The sequence below is a fragment of the Fukomys damarensis genome, unplaced genomic scaffold (genome assembly GCF_012274545.1).
Source record: "Fukomys damarensis isolate Sample0158 unplaced genomic scaffold, DMR_v1.0_HiC HiC_scaffold_15, whole genome shotgun sequence".
Lineage (NCBI taxonomy): Eukaryota > Metazoa > Chordata > Mammalia > Rodentia > Bathyergidae > Fukomys > Fukomys damarensis.
The window spans coordinates 17,036,292-17,056,144 of NW_022900927.1; the positions used below are offsets into that span (position 1 = coordinate 17,036,292).

At 40.8% G+C, this 19,853-nt stretch overlaps 1 protein-coding gene across 17 annotated transcripts in view; it reads right to left on the reverse strand.

Annotated features, from left to right (window-relative positions):
* Positions 1-19,853, reverse strand: part of Bicd1 (BICD cargo adaptor 1) — a 221,839-nt gene that overhangs the window by 117,090 nt on the left and 84,896 nt on the right. Inside the window, exon 2 of one of the 17 annotated variants that reach the window (XM_033763615.1) lies at positions 12,684-12,885. The exons of the other annotated variants lie outside the window; for them this stretch is intronic. The gene's annotated coding sequence lies outside the window, so the exon portion shown is untranslated. The remainder of the gene's footprint in view (positions 1-12,683; positions 12,886-19,853) is intronic. 17 annotated transcript variants of the gene reach the window in all.

Consider the following 19,853-nt stretch of genomic DNA (forward strand, 5'->3'; position numbering starts at 1 on the left):
TTTTTTTTTTGGTACTGGAGATCGAACTCCGGTCCTTGTGCTTGCTACGCAGGCAGTGGAACTACTGAGCTAAATCCCCAACCCGTGATTGATCCTCTTTCTCATAGGTGTAAGTCTATTTTTAACAATCTGATAGGTAGCGACTCTCTTTGTATTTTGATCTTCAAGAGCCTGTTCTTTAGTACTTTTTCTTTTTTCATTCTAATGTTTGCCTGTCCTCCATTTCTTTTAGTACTTCAATACAGCTTCTTTATCAAAATCTGAATTATCAGAGCTCTCCAGCAGAAGCAGAAGTCTCTGCCCCAGCATGGGGTTGGCCTTGGCAAATTTTGCTTTGGGGTTTGTTTTTTTTACAGTTCCATCCTTAAGGTTAAGTATATGTCTAACTTTAGACCCCTGCTTCTGATCTACAACTGACAACTTGTCAATCACACGGGAAGTCTACCTGCCGGGATTTTCCTAGCTTTTAGGATCAAGTAAAAACTGGTACTGGAACAATAGTTCAAGTAGCATATTCAGTCCTCAGGCATCGGGTTCCTTTTCCGGGGCAGAGTGATCCCTCGCTCCACCAATTGCGGTGATGGCTCCAGCTCATCCTTCATTCCTGTCAACTTGACTTTCAAATCTTTTATCAGCTCCAAGAGCTTACACAGCTTACACACTCAAGATGCTTAATTCCAGTAGAAAAATGTAGTAACTGTATAATGAAAAAAGTGGTACCACATGACCTTATCTGAGTGACCAAAAGTAAGATCAACTGCACTGAGATGTGAACACCACGTACCCCATGGAATCCTCAAGGGCACAAGATCACCTCAGGGGTGTTCCTGCAAAAATGGGCATGCCAGCTCTTACTGAAAATTTCAGACAAACCCACACCCAAACTGGAAGGAATTCTACACAATTATTTGTCAGGACTTTTCAAAAGTACGAAGGTTGTGGAACAGAAATATCTGTCTAGACAAGCTAAAAGCAAGCAGACAAGACAGTAAGTGCTGCAGGACCCTGAACCTGAAGAAAGGCCCTCCCTGGTAGGGCAACTGGTAGAATTGTAATGCACCCTTAAGACTGGGTAAAATACCGTACAGATGTCAGTTTCTGGTTTCCACGGTTGTGCTGTGGTTCAGATGTTGCAGTTGGGAAAGCTGCAATAAGGGTGCGCAAAGATCAGTGTAATATTTTAGTAATTTTGTGTCTAAAATTATTTGGAAATAAAAGCTAGTAATAAGTAAAATGTAGTCTCTGCCTCAAAGGAGCCAACAGGTCTAATAAAATACTGGCATACGCAGTTATAGAAGAACGTATAGAAACAAACACCAAAGAGATACTATATTCAGTGAGAAGCACTATGGCTTTATCGTGTGACATGATTTTATTATGCTTCGAAATTTAAAATGTAAAAGCACTTCTTGACTGTGCTATAGTCTGAAAAGATCAGGCTGGAATTAACTGAAACTCAGTTTTCATATTTGTTATCCTATAAATGTGAAGGCAGAAAATATGTGTTAGTCACTATAAAGGTTACCTCATAGTGGTTAGGAAGGAACAGTGTTTTGTTTTGTTTGAAACAGGGTCTCACTAAATTGCCTAGGCTGAGCTCTTAACTTGTGATCCTTCTGCCTCAGTCTCCAGAGTGCTGGGATTACAGGTATGCACCACGACCTGGCAATTTAGTAATGTTTAAAACGACAATCTGGTGTTCCTCCTACAACTCATAGAAACAAACAAACAAAACAAAAAATACAAAGCACCAAAACCCATGTCTCACTAAATTGTCTTCTTAGAGTCTCAATAAAAACTAAAAACAAAATGGCTCCTAAGCAGACATTGGGAAAGAAATACTCCAACAGAGATACAAAGTGGGCTACTCTAGGGGCTTGACTTATTTGGTCTTGAGACAGAAACTGCGCAGTTAGATTTCCACTTGTGAGACTCATGAAAAGCTGTCTTTGGAGGTGAGGCTTATCCTCTCTTCCATCAGTAATGATCAGCTTCTGTGAGGTCAGTTCTGAATTGATAAGCCACTCATTTAAAAGCCTCTGGGAGGTGCAGATTCTGGCAGCTGCCTGCACAGGGGGCTGGTGAGGCTTCAGCAGTCTCTTAACTCCTCAGGATGTACCTGACCATACAGTCAAGTATCAGAAAATCTAAAATAGGTACGACTGTGTGTCAAGAACCCCAGCTAGGGCCAGGATTTAGCTTAGTGGTGCCGCCACCAGCCTCGCAAGCACAAGGTCCCAAGTACAATCCATGGTACCAAAACGAACAAACAACAATAACGAAAAACAAGAACCTCAGCTGTCCTCCCTTCACTGTGATCTCCCCACTTCTGTGCACACAGAGCTGGGAGCATCTGCCCCAGGGCCTCCAGCTTTGCTCTACCTGAATGTAATCAACACCCAGGGGCGTTCTAGGCTCTCGGGGCCTTGCAGTACAGAGGTGACACTCCCTTGGTGTTTAAAACAGCCCACAGGGTCTCAAAGGGAAGTGTATTTGCCTTTCCATTTTAATGTGAAGTCTTCAAAAGGTGTACTCTGGATCTAGCACTGAGGGAGATTTTTAAAAAGCTTATAGAAACAATCCTCAAAATAAGAATTAATTGAAATTGTAAATATAAAACTTTTGATAAATATTTAGTTTGTATTTATTCTAGCTCAGAAACTTTCACTGAACATAAGGGACTCTAAAAACTTTGTCATTACCTGTATGGTCCTTCACTGGACCTGATTTGAAAAACAATGAAAGTACAGAAGGTTATCCAAGGACATCAACATGTTTTTATTTGAAATAGCAAACAATCCTGCCCAGGCTAGAGGCGCCCCACAATCCAAATGTGCAACTGAGAACAAAAACTACTCAAAAATACCTGCTTTGTTCGTTTGTTTGTTGTTTTGAGATGAGGGCTCAATATGTAGCACAGGCTGGTCTTGAACTGGTGATTTGCTTGCTTCAGCCACACAAGTTCTAGGATTACAGCATATATCACCACATCTGGCTAGGAAATGCCTGCTTTTAAGACAGGGTAAGGAGAAAACATTCCTATTTCACCTAACTTCTAATTGTCAGTAACACACTGGACCAGACAGCTGACTCCTATCTGTCACCTGGCTACTTGTTAAAGCTGATTTACCAGAACTGTATGTTGCTACCAAGAAAGTACCTCCTTCCTCTATCATCAAAGTGTCCCCTGACACGAACAGAAACAATCTTCTTTGGGTCTATAGAAGCAGTGACCTTGTATGAATCATGAAATTAGTGGCAACGTCTATTTACAGGCAAACCTACAGTAGTCCCTTGTATTTAGACAGCAAATTCCACTTAGGGACCACAATATTTCAGGGGTGATTTTGATTTGAAACCAACTGAAGCAAACTGACATTTCTGTACAATTTTAGAATGTACTATGATTTCTTGCCATGTGTGGAGTTCTAATTGTACAATATTATTTTTAATATATTCCACTGCAATGGGCCAGAGTTGCTCTACTTATTAATAGAAGCCCAACTAGCTATACAGTAAGTACTCTTTTCTCATTCTACTTTTGTGACTTATTCTTTTTTCTTGTTTTTAAGACAGGGTCTCGCTATGTATTTCAGGCTGGCCTTGAACTCACTATGTATCCCAGGTTGGCTGCCAATTCATGGCAATCCTCCTGCCTCCTGAGTGCTGGGATTACAGGCCTGTACCACCATGCCCAGGGCATTTGTGCACCACAAATTCTTAATCTGATTTTAGTATATGTGCGGCCGAAGTGAGTTCTCTCAATCCAAAGAATATCAATATTTTATGTCTTCATGTTCAAGAGAGTGTGTTAAGTGTGCAGCAGTTTTTCTACTTTATTATTATTCATAATCTGAAAGGCAAATAAAATTTTGATGAAACTAATAACATCACCTCAGCCTCAGTAAGTGTCTTTGCTTACAGAATTCTCATTCGTTCCTCTTAAAAACTGTGGCAGAAAGTGCTAGTAGGTCAGCCCAGGACATCAGTAAAAATGTTTAATTTGAAAGTGCAAAATATCACTTAAATTCCCTCATTCACTCATTCTTTCATTTATCCACTCACACAACAAGTATTAACCAGGCACCGCTTTAGGCACGGAGGATTCAGCCATGCTCTAGAAAAAGAAAATCTCTGTCACCCAATGCACACACTCTAATGAAACCTAAACAAAGAAATCAACAGTAAGTGTGACACAGCGGTGGAAAAGTCCTGAGAGCGAAAGGTGAGGTGGGAGCACAGTCCAGCACTGCCCGACAGAACTCTCTGCAATGGCATCTCTCCGTCATCCAACATGGTCGCCAGTACCTGTGAGTGGCGACTGCGCTCTCGACTTGTAAATGGTATGCCCGAGGTGATGACTTTCAATTTCATAAAAGTAATTTATCTTAACTGTCACATTTGGCTAGTGGCTGCCCTGTTGCACAGCGCAGAGACAGAGGGCAACACAGGTGCTGAGCAAGGCAACCTCATTCACAGAGGGTGGCCCCGGGCTCAGACGAGGGACGGGCCCTGAGCTGGCCTTCTATAGTGGACAAGCCTGTTTATGTGTTGCTAAGCAAGAGGATCAGCAGGGTCACAGCATCTCATTAAGACCAGACACGGCTGCTCTTTAAGATGTCACCAACAGCACTTCAAGATCGGCATCCTACACAGAGGAGACATAATTCGGCTTGCAGGACGGAAAGGGTCAGCTGTAACCCAGCCTCCCCAGTGAACTACTTTATTTTCTCTGAACAAAGAGCAAAAATTATGTGACCACTTGTATTTCTCTTGCCTTAGCTGCCAGGAAATTCAGCATAAATGCAAAAATAGCAATTACTAAAATACCTTAAAGGGCAGGAATTTAGCTCAGTGGTGCTGCCGCCTGCCTCAAAAATGCAAGGACCTGAGTTCGAGTCCCAGTACCAACAAAACAACAACACAAAAAAAAACCCTTAGGTTTTTAGTGTAATAATCTCCTGTTTTTGCTATAATGTTTTGAGTTTTGGTTGCATTTACCTCATTGTATTTTTTTATTTTAAAATAGATACTTTAGGGAAAATATGTTAAAACCCTAACAAGTGGTTAAAATGATGTTTAATTACTGTTCATTTTAAACAAAATCTTGAACAGTGCAAGTTAAAAGGTCTGAGAGTTTAAGAGCACTAAACCTTATCCCATGGAGAACAATGAGCCCAAAAGATCTGATACGTCATTTAAAAATGGAAATGGAGCCAGGGATTTAGCTCAGTGGTTCCGCTGCCTGCCTTGCAAGCGCAAGACTCTGAGTTCAATCCCTGGTACCAAAACAACAACAAAAAATGGGAAGAGCTTTGCTCAGTGGTGGTGAACCTAGGGCACACATGTGACACATCCGGCAACAGGCATGCAGAGCGCTCTCTACTGGCACACGAGTCAGGTTGCCCCAGCATCACCCCAGCAGCCAAGCATCAGATAACAGCAAGCATGGGGGCCATGCACACGTGGGGAAAAAAGTAGTGGTGCTAGGCAATGACATCACGAGCTGTGGCTCATCCAAGCTTTTGCATGGCCATTCAGTGTGCTGCCAAGGATAAATATATATTTGCTTGTATTGGCTGTGAGTTTTAATACATTCATTTTTAACACGAGATTTTAGCATTGCATTCTGTTATGAAAAACTGAAATTATATATCTAAGACTTAGCAAAGAGATGTTCTAATAAGAGACTGAGATTCCTTTAATGTTGTGCTGTCCCTTTGGCATATTTGAATCTGCAGCATCATATTTAGTTGTTTGCGAGAATTTGTGGAAACAACAGCAAGGATATATAAATTTGCTTGAACTGGCTGTGATTTTAGCAGAAGCCCCGACAAGGTAGGAAATGCACTCAGATGCCTTTTTCAGAGCAGGCCAAAAGCTGGCAATCAATGGAACACCACCCCCTTGCCCTCCAGCAGAGGGTTACTGCTGTAGACTGCTGATTCAGGAACTATCCAGTTCTTTAGTGTTAACAAATGGTGCTAGCTATTTTTTATATAGAGATAGATTCATATCGAGTGCTTCATTAAAAAAATTTTTGTGTTTTTCTAAACTCCAAGTCTCAAACACCAAAAAATAACTACAGCAAAAAAAGCAAAACAGAAAACAGACAGTGAAAGGTCATTGCAAGAGGCCCGGACAGAGTCACCTGGAGTAACTGAATGCAATGGGCAAGCATTGTGTATTCTGTGTAGTGAAAGTGTTATATGTTGCACATCAAGTGTCAGACAGAACTTGGACACCAACCACAAAAGTGAAACCTGGCAAAACTGAGAGGAAAGAGTCTGAAGGGAAATGACATTCCCAGTATCTTAGTTTCTCCAACAATCTTTCTAAAACAAAAAATCTGATAGCTCTCAGCTTTCAAATTTCACTCTGCACAGCAAAACATGATAAGCCCCTCTCTGATAGAGATTTTATGAAAATGGCCATGGTGTCTGGGAGAAATTTCCTTTTTCATGATTTCCCAAACAAGGATAAAATTATTCAGTGCATCTCTGAGATACCCCTGAGCAGAAATACTGTTAAAGATCGAGTCTTGTGCATGGCAAGGGAAGTATGAACCAAGGTTAACAGCATGCATACAAGAACAAAGACCACAATAATTGTGTATTGTTGAAAGCTCTGTTACTGTGTTTTTCTCTTAAGAAAAAATATTAATGTATGAGTTGTTTTTCTAAACTAAAATCTCAGTATTCAGGTTTCATTGCAGTGTTGGAACTTTGAGATAAGTAAGTGAGTCTCTAAAAGGTTTGCCTAGCTGAACTTGTTAGATCTGGATGAGACCACAAAGAATGTAATCATCATGTACTGTAAACATGTACTAATAATTTTTTTAAAAGAACTAGCTGAAAAATGTTTGCCCAACCACTAGATTCTAGCAACAGTGTCACAAGGGATATAATCCAGCTGAAAATGAATGGTTAGACAAACCCAAAGTACCCAGCTTAGCACAAGTCCATTCCCATGCTCATATGGCTTGCAACAATTAAACTGGATTGTCAGCTTGATTGGCTCAAGAGCCTCATAGGTGGTTAGAACAAACACTTCCGGGTGGGTCACTGAGACATGACTTTGGGCACTAAATCTGGTCCCTTCCTCTCCGGCACTCTTCCTCTTCTTTGATTCCTGCCTACCATGAACTGAGTAGCCTTCCTCTGGCACACCCTTCTGCCATAACATTCTTCCTATCTTGGTGCTAGCCAGCATGGACTGAACCCCCTCTGAAACCATGAGCCAAATACACCTCTCCTCATTTAAATTCTAGATTTCAGGTATTTTATCCTAGCAATGGTAAAGCTGGCTTATATATAGCTCAAATGTTATTAGGAGCTGGGTGTGGTGGCACATGCCAGTAGTCTCAGCACTCTGGGAGGCTAAGGTAGGAGGAACACAAGTTCTGACCCATACTCGGCACTTTAGTAATTTAGTAAGATCCTGTCTCAAAATCAAATATTTTTTTAAGGACTAGGGAAACACTTCAGTGTGAAGGCCCTGGGTTCAATCCCCCACACCCCATACCCCAAAAACACACACAAAATTCTCAGGGGACACTAGGTTTCCCTGGTAATTAGAATCAAACAGATGTACTCATAAGAGACCAAAAAAGTTTAAGAGTATGAGCTTTTGAACTGTACCAACTATGCTCATTTTCTAACTGTGTAACATTGTGCAAGTTCCTTAACACTCTGTATGTCAGTTTTCTCATCTGTAAAATGGGGACAATAACTTCTATTTCATAATGTTGCCTCTGTCAAAACTTATAAAATTGTACACTTTATATGTTTGCAGTTCATCGCATGTCAGTTATAAACACTGTGCCATTACTCACTGAAAGTATGATTAAAACACACTATATTTATCTTTTTTTTCCTCACTGACTTTATTGGTACATTTTAGGTATACAGTACAGTTACATTCATTATCGGGATCTTGTACCTTTGCATGACAGGTCTTGGTTCTCATTTTTCCCCTTGTCCCTGCCCTCCCTTCACGACTCCTCCCTCCCCCTTTACAAACACTTCATTTCCATTTCCTCATTTTCTCATATTTCTTTCTTTTCCCTTATTACCCTTCCCCTACCCTTCCCACTTTCCCTACACCTTTAGCCCCTTTCTTTCTATTTCACGTTGTCCATTATCTCATTAGGATCTTATGTACTATTATAGTTTATTCACAGCAGAGAAACTACTCAGTATTTACACATGTGACTTATGTATTTCACTTAGGAGTATATCCTCAATATGTATCCATTTTCCTATGAATGAATCTAATTTCTCATTCTTTATGGCTGAGAAGTATTCCAACACTGTATTTATCTTGATGCAGTGCTGCAGGAAGTAATTTGCAAACCAGCACGGGTCCCTGGGTACAATTTGAGTGGTGCTGTCCTAAGCTACACGTACAAATATTCCTCCAGCAGCACTTTCAGTGGTTGGGCTGTGAAAAATCACACAGGGTGATTTAAACAAACAAACAAATAAACAAAAGAGGGCTGTGCCCAAGGATAGAACACGTGCTCCGCATGTGCAAGGGCCTAGGTCCAATTTCCAGCAACAACAACAACAAAAAATGGAGGTTCCATCTCCAACTATTTTAAACTAACTGCTTTAGAATGGAGATTGGGTTGGGAACACTCTTAGTTCAAGGCATATTGGGATTCAAGTTTTTTTCCTAGAATCCTTAGAACAGATACCTAACCCAGTGATGCCTCTGGCAAATGCTTCTGTTCAGAAACAATTTGGTTCTCAAACAAAAGTGTTTGGCAAAATTTTGCTTCAGTTGGCAAACTCCGCATTGGGTGACAACACCATCACAGCTATCTTCCCTCCACAAACAAACACATCCACATCATAAAACAAATTAAGTTTGTAAACTGAGGTGCCACTGTAATTCCGTTTAAGTAGTTAGGTCCAAACAACTTCAGTCGTTATGTCCTAACAATGTAGAAGTAAATGTTTTTTAAAATTGTATGAAAAACTGAAAGAAAAACAATATTTTTATTTCACTCATAAACAATCACAGTCACTTCCTAATGGGATGTGGGCCCATTCACACCACACAACTTCTCAGGTCCTGGAATCAGATTGGACACCTCCAGCTTGGTTTCCTGTTCTGTGTCGATTTTTCTTGAGGTATCTGCTTTTCCCTGGAGCAACCACTGAAAGCCCAGCTTTGCACCCTAGAAAGGCAGCACAAGCTAACACGGGAACTGCGTGGACAACCTTGAGCTACCAGTTCACATTGTGTCCAACACAGACCAAGTGTCACCATGGTCCCTTTAACGTTTAAAGATTCCCGCAGTGCCCGGAGGGCTCACTGTGGAGCTCAGGACAGGCTGGCACACAATGTGCAAACCCCACATGTGAGGGGAAGGCCCAGGTGTGAGTCTTTCTTTGTGAGCCTCGCAAGAAGCCCTGAACCTGTGTTCCAGGCCTCAGGCCAGGAGCTGAGGGGCCAGGCTGCAGATGACAGCAGCCGCAGGTTCTTCATGAGAAGCTTCTACACCCTCCAAAGCAGCTGTCCCCATTCGCACTGTCACCAGCAGTGCCTCAGAGCCCCCTCTTGCTATATGGGCTTACTTCTGGGGTGTGGATTAAAATTACTGCCACCCCAGAATCTATGAACTAGAATCGCCTGGAAGGTTTGATTTGCATTTCACCGGTTACTGAGATGAAGTTGTGCTGGCCATTCACATTTCCTCTTCTGGGAAGCTTTTTTTTTTCCCCAAAGCTTTTGCTCCTATTCTCCAGAGTGCTTTCTCCCCTTTAATTAATTGATCAGTTTTATGTATGAGAGTTATCTTTCCCCAATCTGAGGCTTAGTTTCCCATTCATTTTGCAATGCTTTCGATCAAGGGTAGCTTTTATGTTTCTTAAATTTTTGTCAGTTATACACACATATGGCAAATATCTTCTGCAGTTTGTGGCTTTTCCCACTCCCAACTCTTTTAGTCAGGCTTCTGATAAGCAATGGCCTTGATTATAAGGTTTTTCAACAGCCGGTCCTTTCTCCTGTGGCTTAGCATTTTTTCTCGTTTAAGAAATTCCTCCCTGGCTCAAGGTTATAAAGCTATTCTTCCATATTTTCTTCCAAAAGTTTAAGTTTGTCCTTTTGAATTTAAGTCCCTTACTCTATTTGAAATCGATTTATATGGATGGAATAAAATACTGATCTATTTTTGTTACTTTCTGCATGAATAATCAATTTCCCTGCACCATTTAACGAACGTACTCCCTCGTTCCCCACCAATGTTTCCACACGGGCTGTAAAAGCACAGTGACATAGCATGTCTGTGTCTAGCCATCCCATAATGTTCCACTGTGCTTCAGAAGGCACTGCAGTGAGGAGCCGTTCCCCTGAGAAAGAAGGGGTGCCTCCAATCATCTATACAGTTCCTTACCCACGAAGCTATTGACACTTTTTTTTTTTTTTTGGTACCGGGGATCGAACTCAGGTCCTTGTGCTTGTGAGGTAGGCAGAGGAACCGCTGAGCTAAATCCTGGCCCGAAGCTATTGACACTTTGAGCCACCTGCAGCAAACTGGATCATGACTGAGGTATCCTAACGACAAGCTACAGGCAAAAACAGTGTGCTTATACAAAAGAAGCAAAGCTATACTGATGTTGAATTTAATCAGTGAATATAACCTAGGATTTTTTCTTTATGTAATAGATAAAAGTTATCCCAAAAAGCAGGAAAAAACTTTACCCCTGTATCACTTTTTCTCTTCTACTACCATAACGTAGATTAAGTTCAAGATCTCTGAATCGTCGGCCACCATCGCATGCTGGAGGCTAAAGATTTCTCTGTTTCTCATTCATCCAAGTTTGGGCCTCAGACTAGAAACTGGTCTTTCACCCTGGTGAAGCTGTCTCACAAAAGGACCCCGCCTGCCCAAGTTGACAAACACCCACACCTTCTCTCCCTAATCTCTCCTCAGGTTCCTAGCTTTTGTTGACAGTGAGACACATGTCAAGAAATCTTTTGATCAAAAATGTTGGACAAGGCTGGTAATGTAGCTCAGTGGCACAGCATTTGCAGCAGAACCTGGGTTCGGTACCTAGCACTGGAAAAGAAAAAAAAAAAAGTTTGACAACCACCACCTCACAGTTACTGTTTGTGGTCGGTGTTATTTGTGAGGATTCCCATCAGCTGCTCTGGCTGGGTCAGAAGCTGGTCTCCTCTTACTACAGCCACCGTCCAAATACAGAGACTTCAAGAATCAGCATAGGAAAGCTACATACGCTTGGCAGGAATTCTCCAGAGATTGCCTGCTCAGCAGATTATGTGCATCTAGCAGCACAACGGCAATGCACACTTTTTCTGAGTGTACTAACCAGAAAGAAATTTTCCACATGTCTTACAGATAGCATGGTTTTTTGGAACAAATATGTACAAAATACAGGTAAACGATTTGGGGGGGAATCTTGTCCAATGAGTCTTTGTCATTAAAATGTAGATAGCAGGAAATTACTTCTTAAGTCATACTAAGTAATATTCTGGGTTTCCATCCCTTTTCCCAATTAAAAAAATCAAAGCCCCCCCTTATAAAATTTTCTTTTTTTCTAATTCCCCCTCTTTTTCTATTTTCACTTTCTGCTCTCCTTTCTTTCAAACAATCGTTCTCTGAGGGCCTGTTCATGTAGATGCCAAATTGCTGGCTTCATTACACTGTACAAAGAAATCTGGCGGTTTTATTTATATGCAAGTTTTGTATAAAAGCAAGTCTGTCCATTTAAAGGACAACTTATTAAGCCATTCATTCCATTCGGCTCAAGAACACAGCCTGAGATCAGCTGAGGCTGTGACCTCCCTCCTGCCCTCCGATATAAGAGGAACGCCACAGAGGAAATTATTCAAGCTCAGGGCTCAGAAAAGGAAAGCCTTGTCTCAAAAGAAAGAACCACAGAAATGAGATTTTCTTTGGGGGAAAAGGTTATTTCACACTACTCCAGAAAACAAGAAAAAAAAAAAACATCAAATCCTTTGAAAGCCAAAGAAAAAACTAATGAAGGACCATTCCTGATTTTGCAATTATTAGCAAAAAGCAGTATTGTCACAATTCTCAATGTGACAGAGGTTTTCTTAAAATTCAGTTGTGACTAGGATGTAGGAGATCAGTAAGTGACTTGTTAAGAAAAGAAGCATATTTCTTGGACAGACTGCTTCCTCCGCTCTGTGATTGAGTATATCCATTCTTCCTGGCTAACAATATGAAATAGCCATGTTTTAGGTTTATGTTCTCGTCCTCGTGTAATGTGGTTTTTCACTAAAATTTTAAAACACTGCACGAGCTTAAAACGATTATTTATTATAGCAGATACCATGACTTCCCATTTTACATACAAGTCTGGGAAAATTGCCAGTGGGTTAGGGCAAAGCCAGTATTCAAAGCTCGGACAGAACTTGGCCACCAAGTACACTAACTGGCCAGAGCAGACCTGCAGCAAGACACGAGAAATTAAGATGCTAAGCAGAAACATAAGGAGCTGTTACTCTGGACATACAGGAAATGAGGAAATATAAAAGAAGTTTAAGGAGAGTAAGAAATGAGCTTGTTCAGAACTACAACAAAACACCATCCATTATCTCTGTCGTTTGCTACGGAGGAAAGGACTGGAGGTTACTGGCACAATAGACATTCTTTTCACTCACTCACAGAACAATGCTAATGCTACCTTGGGGTGACAATGTCCCCAATCTCCTCAGCTTCTGGAGTGCACACAGATGTGAGGAGTGGCTGGAAGGTGTCTTCAAAGTGAGCTGATTCAGTAGAGAGACAAGTACTTTTCTGCCACTTCACAGAACACAGACTCGATGGCTGGAGCGGCAGCACACCACCTTATGGCTTTGAGGAGACTTTCAGCACAAAAGCCAGCACTGAGGATGAGAGAAAAGAACTTGAGAAGGAACCTGGACTCCTGTGACTATGGAGTTGTCATCCCAGCCCCAAACGACTTACTGCTGGATTTCTTTCATAATTCATCCACTCCTCCTTGAGTTTTCTATAAAATATGGCTGTATCCTAATCCAACGTGTTGTATCCTATAGAATTTTAACTTCTAATTATCTTCTATATAGCTTTTTTCATCCAGAAATTTACAAGAGCTCTTAATAAATTTTGTTCTAACTCAAAACTCCATTTCTGACTCACAGCTGAAGCTCTCTGGAACACATCTTCTACTGGCCTCGGATTCAAGCCTTTATTCTCAGACCTACCACGGAGCACAATGTTGACTTTTACAGGGTTTACAGCCTGTTCTGCAAGCAGAAAGAAGTGAGGATCACCAGAAGAGGAATGAGCAGTTGGTTCTCTGCCTGACACGCCACAGGGGACACGACACGTGAAAGGAACAGAACCTCGTCTAGACTCACACATCCAGAAACCGATGAAAACAGGGCTTGAAGCTAACAGATCCCTTTGTGACATTGGTGTAAGGGGATGACTGTGAACTGTACGAAAGGAAGTGGAAGAGTGACAGGTTTACCAAGCACCTTGGAGGAAGGAGAGAGGTGGATAGATCTTATTGGAGGTAATCAGAAACTGGAAGGGTTGGGATCACTTACAGAAAGGCAGGCCTCGACAGGCAGTTTGACACGTACCTGAAATCCCAGCTGTTGGGAGCTGAGACAAGAGGATCACAAGTTCAAGCTCACCCTAGGCAACTTAGTAACTTAGTAAGACCCAGTCTCAAAACAAAAAAGTAAAAGGGCTGAGAAATGTAGGTCAGTGTGACGGCCTTGGGTTTGAACCCCCAGTACTGTAAAAGAAAAAAGAAAACGTGTGCATGGGGTGGAGGGGTGTACAGATCAATAAGCAGAGTGCCCAGCTACAAAGCAGGCTCCTCAGCCCTGACAAACTGGACAACTGTTGCTTTTCATGATCAACTAATGCTACATTCATTCCTGACTGCAGCTCTACAGTGGACACTCCAGCCTCTTGTCACATTTGTATTTTATGAGCATTTCTTTAGAGATAACCGGTCCTTTCTCCAAAATCACCCTTATAAAAGAAATAGGAAGTGTGCTTGTCACACAACACTCTGTGTCCGTCACAGCCAGCTGAGGGTGACAAAGGCTGCACATGCTGACAGTATGGCGGATTAGATACACAACAGCTTCAAATCCCAACCTGCGTGGGGTCCCTGCCCTGCCTTACTTGTTATGGATCTGTGTTGTCACCACAGAAGTGCCCCAGCTACCTATCCTGAGGCATCCAGACTTCAGCACCTTAACTCCAACTTTCATGGAATACAGTTACAGTAGTGCCTTGGTTCACAATCTTAATTTGTTCCACAATCCTGCAAAGATGGCCACATTCTTATCACCCGCTGCAGAGTTTGAGAACCAAAACAAAATCTTGCCAAATGCTCCTGTTTGCGAACAGAACTGTTCACAGACAAAAGTTCAAGGCACTGTATTAAACTTGAAGCTACACATACTAACTGGGTGCCATAAAAACTGTCTTCCACCCTTTCTATGAAGCATCCCTGGTAAAGTGCCTAAATTCCTTTATCAGTAAGAAAACATTAACACTTTTTGGCATCCACTGAGCCTGGTTTTAATAAACTGATAATCACAAACTGGTTCATTCCTCAAATCAACAGCAATTTAAATTTTTCTTCCAAGGGCCCCCAAACTTTCATCCAAATTTGTACCTCCAACAATGCTCTCAGCTGTTAGGGACAATAAGAGAAGTGAGATTTTATTTTATTTTATTTATTTGTTTATTTTGGTACCAGGGATCGAACTCAGGACCTTGAGCTTGCGAGGCAGGCGGTGGCACCACTGAGCTAAATCCCTGACCAAGAAATGAGATTTTAAATACGTACTTTAAAAAATGTAAGGAAAATCTCCAAAAGGACAGAATACTTTTCTTTGAAGGAATGATGGATGGATTTTTCCAAGATGAGTAAATGTGGCTGGTAAACTTTTTAAAGGTATTTGGCTAACGAATAAGAACTATGTGTCATCAAGTTATATAATGACTCCATATATATAGATTGTATAATGATTATATAATCAAATTAACTGACTTAATTCACCAACCACATTCAGCATTTGTGACTCCTGCTTGATACTATATTTGACTTCTTTTCATACTGGGGGGTCCATTAACACATTCTTGTAGCGATAGTCCTTTGTAACAATTTTAATAACTTTTATTCCAGAGTGAAAGTCAACTTCTAATCCTCAGTTCCACGTGGCTGGCCTGTCATGTGTGACTTAGCCACATTTCTCCTGGGTTTTACCTCAAGTCTCACCACATCTCTGATCAGCTGGGACTGCCAATAATGACTTGCAGGGTAGCAAGAAGGCAGAGAGCCAGGAGGAGAAGGACAAACACCCTCAACAGTGGACAAGGCTAATCGGACTGCGCGATTGTCTGCTTTGCATATTAATTATTTGGTAATGTCCTCTCATTGAGAATCTCAGTATCTTTTGAGCTCACAGCAAATGTACCCATATCAAAAAGGCTTTGCAGGGCGGGGGATTTAGCTCCGTGGTTACACCGCCTTCCTCGGAAGCGCAAGGACCAGAGTTTGATCCGCGGTACCAAAAAATAAAAAAAAAAAAAAGGCTTTGTAAATCACTACACCGGTAAATGCCATGGTGCTCTTTCTCCAAGTTACTTTTTAGGTCCTTGTGCTTGCGAGGCAGGTGGCGGAACTACTCAGCTATATCCCTGGCCCTTCCAAGTTACTTCTTGAAGGTACATTCTAAGTTCTAACTCCAGAGCCTCAACAAACTACTTTCAGTTCTACGGCTGAATTTTCCAGGGCAAAATGAGCCTCAGAATAAAGTTTTTCTACAAAGCTTCATAAGTACATTGAACTTGAAAATAATTTGGCCTTATTTAAAATCAAAGAGACAATCTAGGGATGCTGATGATACTTAGTAAGCTCAAGGAAATTACCATCGTTTGAGACAAGGAAATCAAGTCACTTGAGAATTTAGGGTGTTAGGTCAAAAAAAAGTATGGCAGGGCCGGGATTTAGCTCAGTGGTTCCAGTACCTGCCTCGCAAGCACAAGGACTCGAGTTCGATCCCCAGCACCAAACAAACAAACAAACAAAAAAGTATGACACACGAAGAAGTATTCTCAGCAGAGCATAGTAGTGCACTCCTACAATACTAGCACTCCAGGAAGCTGAGTCAGGCAGGTCACAAGTTCAAGCCCAGCCTTGGCAACTCAGAAACTTAGTGAGACCCTGTCTAAAAATAAAAAAATAAAAAGCGCTGAGGATGTAGCTCAGTTGAGAGGGAGAAGGAAAGAGAGAAGGAGAGAGAGAGGGAAAGAGAGGGAGCATTTTTCAATTACTGGTCTCAAGAGCACAGCAAACAAGATGCTTTGTATTAGGCTTTCACCTGTAACCTTAAGACTATGTATGTCCGTAACAGAACACTGAATTTCTTAGAATGTATATTATATCAAATTGTTTGACATAAAGTAATAAACTGACATAAAAATTTGATTTTCCTCATCCACCTTTTTTTTTTTTTTTGTACCAGGGATTGAACTTGGGACCTTGCACTTTCGAAGCAGGCAGCAGAGCCACTGAGCTAAAATCCCCAGCCTCACTCACCTCACTATACTTAATCCAATATCTATGACTTCACTAATCTTGTTATAATTAACTTTATCAACACATAAACTATATGGACTCTCATGTTAGTATGGAAAAATACCCAGATTCTCATACAAAAATATTTTACTATAGTTACATAGTAAAATAAAATATCAGAGCAGACTCATTTGCACCACCACCACGTGTAATGTCATTCTTCCACACCTGTCAAGTGTTTGCCCAGGTGAACCATATATTGTTCTAGTAAGAGAACTGTTTGCCCAGAGGAGCAAACTGTTTGTCCTGATAAATTGATTTGCAAGAGTTTCCTAAAGCAAACACTGCAGTTATTTACTAATTTACCCTCTTATCCTCCTAGGCAAGAGATTCCCAGAGCAGAGAATTCAATGCCGTCTACACAACTAGACTCAGTTCCACTACCTCACGTTCCAAATGTGACTAACAAATAGTGAAGGAGAAAGAAAAAGAAAATCCTGACTGAAATAGAAGGATTTTCGATCACAGAGCGGCAAGAGTGGGTAATTAGTCTATGCTGATAAATTCACCAAAAAATAAACTGAGACCTGGAGAGTTCCAATTACCCACTCAAACCCACTCACTTAGTAAGAGCGTGCACAGGAAAGGGGGATGTTTTTGTTTTTTTCTTTCTTTGGTACCAGGGGTCAAACTCAGGTCCTTGCTCTTGCAAGGCAGGCAGCAAAACCACGGAGCCAAATTCCCAGCCCTATATTGTTCCATTTTCTAATGTCCCCTTCAGACTCCTTTTTCAGAGCATACTACAGTGTTCACTGTAGAGATATTTCACTTTCTTCTTGTTAATTTATGAGTATTTAATTTTTCTGGAAGCTACTGTAAATAGTATTGTTTTCCTAATTTCTTTCTCAGTGGATTCATTATTACTGTGCAGAAATACTATTGATGGTGTGTGCTGATTTTGTGTCCTGCTATCTTGCTGAATTTATTAATGCTAGTTTTTTGGTGGAATTTTTTGGGATCTTCTTCGTAAAGGATTGTGTCATCTGTCAATAAGGATAATCTGACGTTTTCTTCTCTTATACATACATATATATCCCTGTTGTTTTTTGTTCTTGTCTAACTGCTCTGGCTAAAGTTTTGAGTACTGTATTGAACAGAAAGGGTGATAGTGATGATCTTTTCTTGTTTCTGACTTCAGAGGGAAAGCTTCCGCTTTTCCCCATTTGTTGGCAATAGATTTGTCAGAAATGGCTTTATCATTGAGATAAGCTCCTTCTATATCTACTTTCTTCAGGGTATTTTTTTAAAAATCATGAATAGATATCAAATTTTGCCAAAACCTTTTCTGCATCGATTGAGATGATCACATAATGTTTGTCCTTGCTTCTGTTTATGTGATGCATTAGATTTATCAATTTTGTATGTTGAACCATCCTTACATCCCTGATGAAGCCTGCTCGGCCATGAGGTAGGACCTTTTTAATGTTTTATTCCATTCTGCTCACCAGTATCTTGTTGAGGATCTTTGCATTAAATAGATTGGCCTGATCGTTTCCTTTCTGACTTCGGAATTAAGATAATGCTAGCTTCCAATAGTGACTTTGGCAAGTATTCCTTCCGTTTCTATTTCATTAAATTATCTGAGGAGTTTGGTATTGGATCTTCCCTGAAGTTCTTATAGAATTTGGTGATGAATCCATCAGGTCCTGGGCTCTTCTGGGTTTTTCATTACTGCCTCAATTTCACTGCCTGCTACTGGATTATTCAGGATTCTTATACCTTCTTGGTTCAGTTTTGGTAACTCATATGTACCTAGGAATCTATCTATTTTACCTGGAGTTTTCAATTTATTGGAGTACAGGATTTCAAAGTAGTTACTAACAATCGTCTGGGTTTCAGCAGTGTGTTATAATTTTATCTTTTTCATTTCTAATTGCACTAATATGAATCTTTTCTTTCCTTCTTGTAAGTTTGGCTAAGGGTTTGTCTATTTTGTTCATTCTTTCAAACAACCAGTTCTTTGATTCACTGATTCTTTGTATTGTTTTCTGTTGTTACTGTTGTTTGTTTTTTGTCTCAATTTTTTAAATTACTGCTTTGATCTTTGCAATTTCCTTCTTTGTACTGGCTTTGGATTTGGGTTGTTCTTGTTTTTCTACGACCTTGAGGTGTATCATTAGGTTACTTATTTAGGGTCTGTTTTTCTGATGTGGGCATTCATAGCTATAAACTCCTCTCTTGAGACTGTTTTCATTAGGCCCCATAGGTTCTGGTATGTTGTTCCCCGCAGTACCATTTGCTTCTAGGAACTGCTGGATTTCTTCCTTGATTTTTTTCTGCGACTCACTGATCATTCAAGAGTATACTGCTTAATTTCCATGCATTTAAAAAATCTGTGTTTTCTTTTGCCTTGATGCCTAGTTCCACTACACTATGATCTATGAAAGTGTGGGATTCTTTCAATTCTTTTGTTATTTATTTAATCAAGCTTTATAGACTAGTATGTGGGTTGTTTTGGAGAATGTTCCATGTGCCACTGAGAAGAATGTGTATTCTGTTGTTGTTGGGCACAATACTAGATATTTATTAATTCAGTTTGTTTGAAGGTGTGGTTCAACTATGGTTATTTTTTGTGGAGTTGATCTAATTTTAATAGTGAAGAACTGAGGTTCCCCACTGTAACAGTGCTGTTTGGAAAGGTGTGTTCTTATCCTCAGCTCTTTCCTCTCTCCCTACTTCCTCACTTCCTGAGTTGAGCAGCTGTCCCCTGCCAGGCCTTCCACCATGCCGTTTACACAGCAGGCACTGGGGATCTGTGTCAGTGAGAAAACAGAAAAAAGTGAGTGGTGAATTGCTGCCTTGGAGCCAGCCAACCATGAACTGGGCCTTCTGAAACAGTGAGCCAAACAACCTCTCCTCCTGTGAGTTCCAGTGCCAGGTATTTTGGCCCATAACAGGAAAATGACTAATACATGTGGCACATGCTACCATCAAGCAGAAGTTTAAGAACCACTGCAAATTTCTCTTGTGCTCTGTTTTCCTCTGCCAAAACACAAACAGAGCCTTAGAGAGAAGCAGCTCCTTCTGCCTCTATCTCAGAATGGCAGTGACAAGGAATACTGCCTTTGTTGCCTAAAATGCACACAGAGCATGAAAAAAAAAATTTGTTAATATAAGAACCTAAATTTGGGGAGTATTTGTTACCATCACTTACGTTGGTTTAAACTGACTAAAAGGTATCAACAGCACAGGATGGATTCTTTTTTTTTTTTTTTTTTGACC